Consider the following 9521-nt stretch of genomic DNA (forward strand, 5'->3'; position numbering starts at 1 on the left):
AGAATACACTTTGGAACATGGCAATAACAGTAAACCCACCAAGGACTGGCCAAAAAAAGAAATTGAAGGTTCTTTAATGGCCTAGTAAAAGCCTATTTCGAAATCCCATTAAGATGCTGGGAGATGGGGGCGGAGCCTGACCGCTGAACGTGATGGACGCATAAAGCTCGAGCTCCTCACAAACCAGCTTAGATCCTTCAAATTAACGAGGCATAACAGCTTAACCATGGTCAAGATCGGGAAGGACAAGACGAGAGATACTTCAGGCACTCCAGGACTGCAAAAGCACCAAGCAGACCTGGGAAAATTCCTTCAAAAGAAGGATCTGCCGCTCGGCTCTGGAGCAGCCAAGATGGCGCCATATCCAGCTTCAGAGGACTCTGATGCAGACAGCATGTGTTTAGCGATGGCATACAACTCAGCCACGGAATCTGGCATAATCACGAAGGCTTTCTTTAAAAAGACCCTGCAGCAGGCTATTACACCAGTGCTGAAGGAACTCACCGACTTCAGTTTAGATTTCAAACTTATGGGGAATAGACTTGAGCACTTAGAAAATGTGGTGTCGGAGGTTGTGAATCACTCCGATTAAGTGGAGCACAAGTTACAGGTGCAAGAGACACAGCTCAATAGAGCTTTTACCTTACTTGAAGATATGGAGAATAGAAGCCGTAGAAAGAATGTTAGGCTGAATGGACTCCCGGAATCTTATGCTAATGAAGTATTACATTCGGTGGCGAAGCAAATTTTGACCTCACTTTTGGGGGAAGAACGGACCAGTAAAGTGGTGATTGAGCATATCCACAGAGTGCTACGCCCCAAACCGAAACCTGCTGATCCGCCAAGAGATATAATATGCCGTCTCTTAAGTTTTGTGGACACCGCGGCTATTCTGACGGCAAATAGAGAGCAACAGCATCTGGTGTTTGAGGAATCATCCTTACAATTGTACCAGGATATCGCAGCGTCCACATTGGTGAAACGGCGTATAATGCGCCCACTACTTGCGAAATTGCGAGATCTCAAGCTGCCTTATACTTGACTTTTCCCTTTCGGGTTGGCTATACTGAAAGATGGAAGACAAATTTTGATCCACACACCTGCTGATCTAGAAGAAGCATGGGAACGTCTGGGAATCCCGCCATTACATTTACCATCATGGCTGCCTGCTCAAACTGACTGACTTCAGGAGCTCCCGATGGTAACTCCATTCTAGTAAACTGACTACAGGAGCTCCCCATAGTAACTCCATTCTAGTAGACTGATACAGGAGCTCCCCATTGTAACTCCATTCTAGTGACTGACTACAGGAGCTCCCCATAGTAACTTTATTCTAGTAGACTGACTACAGGAGCTCCCCATAGTAACTCCATTCTAGTAGAATGACTACAGGAGCTCCCCATAGTAACTTCATTCTAGTAGACTGACTACAGGAGCACTCCATAGTAACTCCATTCTTTTAGACTGAGTACAGGAGCTCCCCATAGTAATTCGATTCTAGTATGACTACAGGAGATCCCCATAGTAACTCCATTCTAGTAGACTGACTACAGGAGCTCCCCATAGTAACTCCATTCTAGTAGACTGACTACAGGAGCTCCCCATTGTAACTCCATTCTAGTAGACTGACTACAGGAGCTCCCCATAGTAACTCCAGTCTAGTAGACTGACTATAGGAACCCACCATAGGAACTACATTCTAGGTACTGACTACAGGAGTTCCCCATTGTAACTCCATTCTAGTATACTGACTACAGGCACTTCCCAGAGTAACTCCATTCTAGTAGACTGACTACAGGAGCTCCCCATAGTAACTCCATTCTAGTGACTGACTACAGGAGCTCCTCATAGTAACTCCATTCTAGTAGACCGACTACGAGAGCTCCCCATAGTAGCTCCATTCTAGCAGACTGACTACAAGAGCTCCTCATAGTAACTCCATTCTAGTGACTGACTTCAGGAGTTCCCCATAGTAACTCCATTCTAGTAAACTGACTACAGGAGCTCCCCATACTAACTCTATTCTAGTAGACTGACTACAGGAGCTCCCCATAGTAACTCCATTCTAGTAGACTGACTACAGGAGCTCCCCATAGTAACTCCATTAGTAGACTAACTACAGGAGCTCCCCATTGTAACTCCATTCTAGTAGACTGACTACAGGAGCTCCCCATTGTAACTCCATTCTAGTAGACATACTACAGGAGCTACCCTAGGTAACTCCATTCTAGTAGACTGACTACAGGAGCTCCCCATAGTAACTCCATTAGTAGACTGACTACAGTAGCGCCCCATTGTAACTCCATTCTAGTAGACTGACTACAGGAGCTCCCCATAGTAACTCCATTCTAGTAGACTGACTACAGGAGCTCCCCATAGTAACTCCATTAGTAGACTGACTACAGGAGCTCCCCATTGTAACTCCATTCTAGTAGACTGACTACAGGAGCTCCCCATAGTAACTCCAGTCTAGTAGACTGACTAAGGAACCCACCATAGGAACTCCATTCTAGTGACTGACTACAGGAGCTCCCCATAGTAACTCCATTCTAGTAGACATACTACAGGAGCTACCCTAGGTAACTCCATTCTAGTATACTGACTACAGGCACTTCCCAGAGTAACTCCATTCTAGTAGACTGACTACAGGAGCTCCCCATAGTAACTCCATTCTAGTGACTGACTACAGGAGCTCCTCATAGTAACTCCATTCTAGTAGACCAACTACGGGAGCTCCCCATAGTAGCTCCATTCTAGCAGACTGACTACAAGAGCTCCTCATAGTAACTCCATTCTAGTGACTGACTTCAGGAGCTCCCCATAGTAACTCCATTCTAGTAGAATGACTACAGGAGCTCCCCCCATAGTAACTCCATTCTAATGACTGACTACAGGAGCTACCCTAGGTAACTCCATTCTAGTGACTGACTACAGGAGCTCCCCATAGTAACTCCATTCTAGTAGACTGACTACAGGTGTTCCCCATAGTAAATCCATTCTAGTAGACTGACTTCAGGAGCTCCCCATAGTAACTCCATTCTAGTAGAATGACTACAGGAGCTCCCCATAGTAACTTCATTCTAGTAGACTGACTACAGGAGCACTCCGTAGTAACTCCATTCTAGTAGACTGACTACAGGTGTTCCCTATAGTAAATCCATTCTAGTAGACTGACTACAGGAGCTTCCCCCCATAGTAACTCCATTCTAATGACTGACTACAGGAGCTACCCTAGGTAACTCCATTCTAGTGACTGACTACAGGAGCTCCCCATAGTAACTCCATTCTAGTAGACTGACTACAGGTGTTCCCCATAGTAAATCCATTCTAGTAGACTGACTACAGGAGCTTCCCATAGTAACTCCATTCTAGTGACTGACTAAAGGAGCTTCCCATAGTAACTCCATTCTAGTAGACTGACTACAGGAGCTACCCTAGGTAACTCCATTCTAGTAGACTGACTACAGGAGCTCCCGATAGTAACTCCAGTCCAGTAGACTGACTATAGGAACCCACCATAGGAATTCCATTCTAGTGACTGACTACAGGAGCTCCCCAAAGTAACTCCATTCTATTAGACTGACTACAGGAGCTCCTCATAGTAACTCCATTCTAGTGGACTGACTACAGGAGCTCCCCATAGTAACTCCATTCTAGTAAACTGACTACAGTAGCTCCCGATGGTCACTCAGTTCTAGTAGACTGACTACAGGAGCTTCTCATAGTAACTCCATTCTAGTAGACTGACTACAGGAGCTACCCTAGGTAACTCCATTCTAGTGACTGACTACAGGAGTTCCCCATAGTAACTCCATTCTAGTGACTGACTACAAGAGCACCCCATAGTAACTCCATTCTTTTTGACTGATTACAGGAGCTCCACATAGTAACTCCATTCTTTTCGACTGAGTACAGGAGCTCCCCATAGTAATTCGATTCTAGTATGACTACAGGAGCTTCCCATAGTAACTCCATTCTAGTAGACTGACTACAGGAGCTTCCCATAGTAACTCCATTCTAGTAGACTGACTACAGGAGCTACCCTTGGTAACTCCATTCTAGTAGACTGACTACAGGAGTTCCCCATTGCAACTCCATTCTAGTATACTGACAACAGGCGCTTCCCAAAGTAACTCCATTCTAGTAGACTGACTATAGGAACCCACCATAGGAACTCCATTCTAGTGACTGACTACAGGAGCTCCCCATAGTAACTCCATTCTATTAGACTGAATACAGGAGCTCCTAATAATAACTCCATTCTAGTAGACTGACTATAGGAGCTCCCTATAGTAACTCCATTCTAGTGACAGTCTACAGGAGCTCCCTATAGTAACTCCATTCTAGTGACTGACTACAGGAGTTCCCCATAGTAACTCCATTCTAGTGACTGACTTCAGGAGCTCCCCATAGTAACTCCATTCTAGTGATAGACTACATAAGCTCCCCATAGTAACTCCATTCTAGTGACTGACTTCAGGAGCTCCCCATAGTAACTCCATTCTAGTAGACTGACTACAGGAGCCCCCCATAGGAACTCCATTCTAGTATGACTACAGGAGCTCCTCATAGTAACTCCATTCTAGTGACATACCTCAGGAGTTCCTCATAGTAACTCCATTCTAGTAACTGGCTAACTCCATTCTAGTGACTGACTAACTCGGGAGTATTCCCTCCCGACGAGCTTCTTGGAACCGTTTTCGGATCCTTATATCAATCCGGGCGGCCAGAAGGATGAAGTCATCCAGGGTAGACGGTAGATCCCGGGCAGCAAGCTCGTCCTTAATCTTAGAAGACAGCCGGCCAGAATGTAGCCACCAGGGCCTCATGGATCCACAACAGCTATCCTACCAGGGTGCGGAAGTGGATGGCGTACTCTACCACAGACGTGTCTCCCTGGCGTAGGTTCAACAAGGAGGCGGCTGCAGACGAGACTCGTCCAGGCTCCTCAAACACCGTGCAAAATGCCCGTAGGAACCCTTGGAAGTCACGGGTCTCTGGTCCTTGTCTCTCCCAGATAGGGTTCACCCATGCAAGGGCCCTGCCAGTGAAGAGAGAGACGATGAAAGCGACCCTTGCGCCGTCAGACGAAAATGCCCTTGCATACAGGCTAAAGTGGATCTGGCACTGGTTAAAAAATCCACGTCAGGTGCTCACGTTTCCATCATAGCAGTCAGGAAGTGGCAAAGAAAATCAGAGATCAGCGCTGCCAGGAGGTGTAGTCGAAGGATCAGTACTGCCAGGAGGTGTAGTAGGAGGAACGGCAGCTTGCACCTCCAGCCGACGTGCAATAATGTTCATTGTCTGTAAGAGTTGGTCCGGTTGAGACCGGTGGTCTAGCATATCCGCCCACATCTCTTGTGCGTCATCACGGTCTTGGATTGACCAGCGGGGTCCATGGCCTGAGCCTACTGTCACATTGAGTACGTGGACCCACTGGGCCGTACCCCCTTGACGGTATGGCAACTGGCCAACAGGACACAGGTCACAGTCTATTGTTCGTATAGTGTGCCTGTGGTAGCTCAGACAGTAGCAAGACAGGCTCGGCTGGGTCTAGGCAGCAGGCAGGTGCCAGGCGTGGTGTAGGAGGACAGGCATGGTACTCAGGACAGCACGACTTCAGCTCAGAATGGCACTTGACCAGGATAGCACAGGTAGCAGGAATGGGAAACACTGGGAACTGTAAAACACTTAGGAGGCCACTGCAAAGACAGACTAGGGTAACAACAACAAGGCTCAGGCATGGAAGGAAGGGGCTGGGCCCCTCTTATAATCCAGAGTGCTCATGGGCCAATTTTGTACTTAACTTCAGTACTAGCGACATACTGCAGGAGCTCCCTATAGTAACTCCATTCTAGTGACTGACTACAGGAATTCCTCATAGTAACTCCATTCTAGTGACTGACTAACTCCATTCTAAAGATAGATAAAAGAAAAAAGGACACGGCGCCAGAAGAGGTTTGTTTTTCCAGGGAAACAAAATATGTGCTTTTCCAAATTGCAAATTCTGGCACGTAAATGCAAAGTTTTCAAGCTGCTGCCGATCCCCAAACGCAAACACCAAAAGGAGTTGCCTTGATGAAAATTGTAAAGAAAATAAAATAAAAAAGAGGGATACTGTAGGCGCTGCTTGGTTGATAAAAGTTGGTTTATTGCATAAAAGCAAGGTAAACAGATTGCTACGCGTTTCAACGCCGGACTGGCGTCTTCCTCAGGCAGATAACACATACAGTACAAGATCATGCATATATATACACATAGAAGTGAACAGTGATAGGGCCAATTCAGTAAAAAAAGAAACGGCAAAAACGGGGAAAGGTCAAAGGTCACAGAAACAACTCTTGTTTCTAAAGTTGGAAAAAAAAAAAAAAAAGGCAATGTGGCATATGGATGGTCCGTGTGTAGCAGTGTGATCTAACCGACATAGATCATGTGCTAGGTACGAAGCCCGTAAGTAACAGTCAGTTCATGTTAAAAAGCTAAAATAATTCATATTTAATATTTCATAAATGTCATCGAAATGTCTCACCCAGCGTCTTACTTATGGTTTTGTAGCCCATTCCAGCTTTGTGACATCCTTAGAAAGCTCTTTGGTTTTGCCCATGCTGTAGAGGTTAGAGTCAGACTGATTAATTGAGTCTGTGGACAGGAGTCTTTTATACAGGTGACCATTTAAGATAGCTGTCTTTAATGCAGGCACCAAGTTGATTTGGAACGTGTAACTGGTCTGGAGGAGGCTGAACTCTTAATGGTTGGTAGGGGATCAAATACTTATTTCTCTGTGCACAATGCAAATAAATAAATATAATTTTGACTATGTGATTTTCAGGTTTTTTTTAATATAATCTTTCTCTCACTGGTAAAATTAACCTAGCCTAAAAATTCTAGACTGTTAATTTCTTTGACAGTGGGCAAACTTACAAAATCAGCAAGGGATCAAATACTTATTTCCTTCACTGTACCTCCTCATAAAAACCGAGCATGTTAGTTAGGCACGAATCCAAGTTTTTCATGAATCCATGCTTGTTATCAGTTATTAGACTTTTCTACGCGATGTACTTTTGTAGTTCATCTCTTAGAATACTCTCAAATATTTTACATACCACAGATGTTAAAGTCCCTGGCATCACTGTCCATATTTGGACAGTGACGTCAGGGGCTACACCAGGAGCGGAATCCTCGGCCAGAGCAATGCTGAAGCTCTGGCCAGGTAATCTGGCATCTTAACCCCTTGCGTACCTTCGACGTAATAGTACGTCGCTGGCCGCTTATTCCAGCGTACCTTCGACGTACTATTACGGCGCAGGAATAAACTGTCACTATGTGAAATCACATAGTGACAGAACAGCGGCGGCAGCTGTCATTGACAGCTAACCGTCTCTGCTACCGGCCTGGGGACCAATTAGCAGTCCCCAATGCCGGCGATTGCTGTGATTGGTCAGTCTCTGAAGACTGACCAATCACAGCCGTCTGTGACGTCGTCTGCAGGAGAAAGCTCCTGTCACTTTCTCTGATCTCCTCACTTCTGTGAGATACGTGAGGAGATCAGAGAAAGCGGTGTAAAAAAAACAAAACACTATTTTTATTAACCCCTTCCCGAAAATGGGCGTATAGTAACGCCCTGAGGATGAAGCGGACACAGGAGCTGTGCTCGCTCCATCTTCATCGGATGTCGGCTGTAATATACACTGCAACTACAGCGATCACTGTCCTCTCCGATCGCTGTAGTTTAACCCCTTAAATGCCGCTGTCAATAGCGACAGCGGCATTTAAGTGATTGATACAGAGGGAGGGGGCTCCCACTCCACCCCATTGCCCCCCCCCCCCCGCGAAAAATCGCGGGGTTCTGATGGTTGCAATGGCAACCAGGAAGCCTAGCAACGGCTTCCTGGTTGCCAGGTACGGGAGCCTATTTGGTCCTGCCCAAGGCAGGACGTAATAGGCTCAACTGTCAGTTGTAAAGTGACAGTTACAATACACTGCACTACATCAGTACATACAGAAGTAGTGCAGTGTATTGTGCAGGGGATCAGAAGATCAGATCTTTCAGTCCCCTAGTATGTGTAAAATAAAAAGTGAAAAAAATAAAAACAAAGTTTTAGATAAATAAATAAATACAAGTTTTACGTAATAAAAACAATAATCGCCTTGTTTTCCTGACTAAGCCCTTTATAATTAGAAAAAAAATGAAAAAAAAAGACAAAAACTAGACATAATATGTATCGCCGCGTTCGTATCGGCCTGACCTAAAAAAATATCATATTATTTATCCTGCACGGTGAACACCGTAAAAAAAATACCATAAAAAACAATGGCAGAATTTCCTTTTTTGGTCACGTTGTTTCCAAAAAAATGGAATAAAAAGTGATCAAAAAGTCGCGCGTAGCCAAACATGGTACCAATAAAAACGACAGTGTGTCACGCAAAAAATGTATGTACTCCGCACAGATTACATATGCCCCCACATTATAAACTGAAACACCAGTAAAACACTAAACAAAACTACTACCAAGCAAAATCTGCGCTCCAAAAGCCAAATGGCGCTCCTTCTGGGCCTGGCAGTGTGCCCAAACAGCGGTTTATGACCACATATGGGGTATTACCGTACTCTGGAGAACCGCTTAACAATTTATGGGGCGTATGTCTCCAGTGGTACAAGCTGGGCCCAACGCATTGGGCACTGAAATAGCATATATGTGGAAAATGTCAATTTTCAATCTGCAACATCCACTGTGCACTAATTTCTGCAAAACCTTTGGGGGTCAAAATGCTCACTACACTTCTAGATGAATTCCTCGAGGGGTGTAGTTTCCTAAATGGGGTCACTTCTTGGGAGTTTTCACTGTACTCGTACCTCAGCGCAATGCAACATGGCGTCAAAAACAAATTTTGTAAAATCTCCACTCCAAAAACGAAATTGCACTTTTTCCGTTTAGACTCTTGCTGTATGTCCAAATAGCCGTTTACAACCACATATGGGGTATTTCCGTAATCAGGAGAAATTGTGTAACACATTTTGGGGTGTCTTTTCTCCTGTATTCCTTGTGGAAAAATGTTTTCATTTTCACGGACCAATTCTAATAAAATCTATAAAACACCTGAGGGCTCAAAATGCTCACTACACCTCTAATTTAATTCTTTCAGGGGTATAGTCTCCAAATTGGGATCACATCTGGGGAATTTCTACTGTACTGGTACTTCAGGGACTCTGCAAATGCGACATGGCCCCCAGAAACCAATTCAGCAAAATCTGAGCTGCAAAATCCAAATGGTGCTCCGTCCCTTCTGAGCCCTGCCATGGGTCCAAACAGCAGTTTATTACCACATAATGGGGTATTTCTGTAATCAGGAGAAATTGCTTTACAAATTTTGAGGTGCTTTTTCTCCTTTATTCCTTATAAAAATTAGAAAATTCTGTGTTTTTTCCAAAAAAAAGTCTCTTTTCATCTTCACAGACTAATTCCAATACATTCAGCAAAAAACCTGTGGGGTCAAAATGCTAACTATACCACTAGAAAAAT

This window comes from Rhinoderma darwinii, chromosome 1 (assembly GCF_050947455.1).
Source record: "Rhinoderma darwinii isolate aRhiDar2 chromosome 1, aRhiDar2.hap1, whole genome shotgun sequence".
Taxonomy (NCBI): Eukaryota; Metazoa; Chordata; class Amphibia; order Anura; family Rhinodermatidae; genus Rhinoderma; species Rhinoderma darwinii.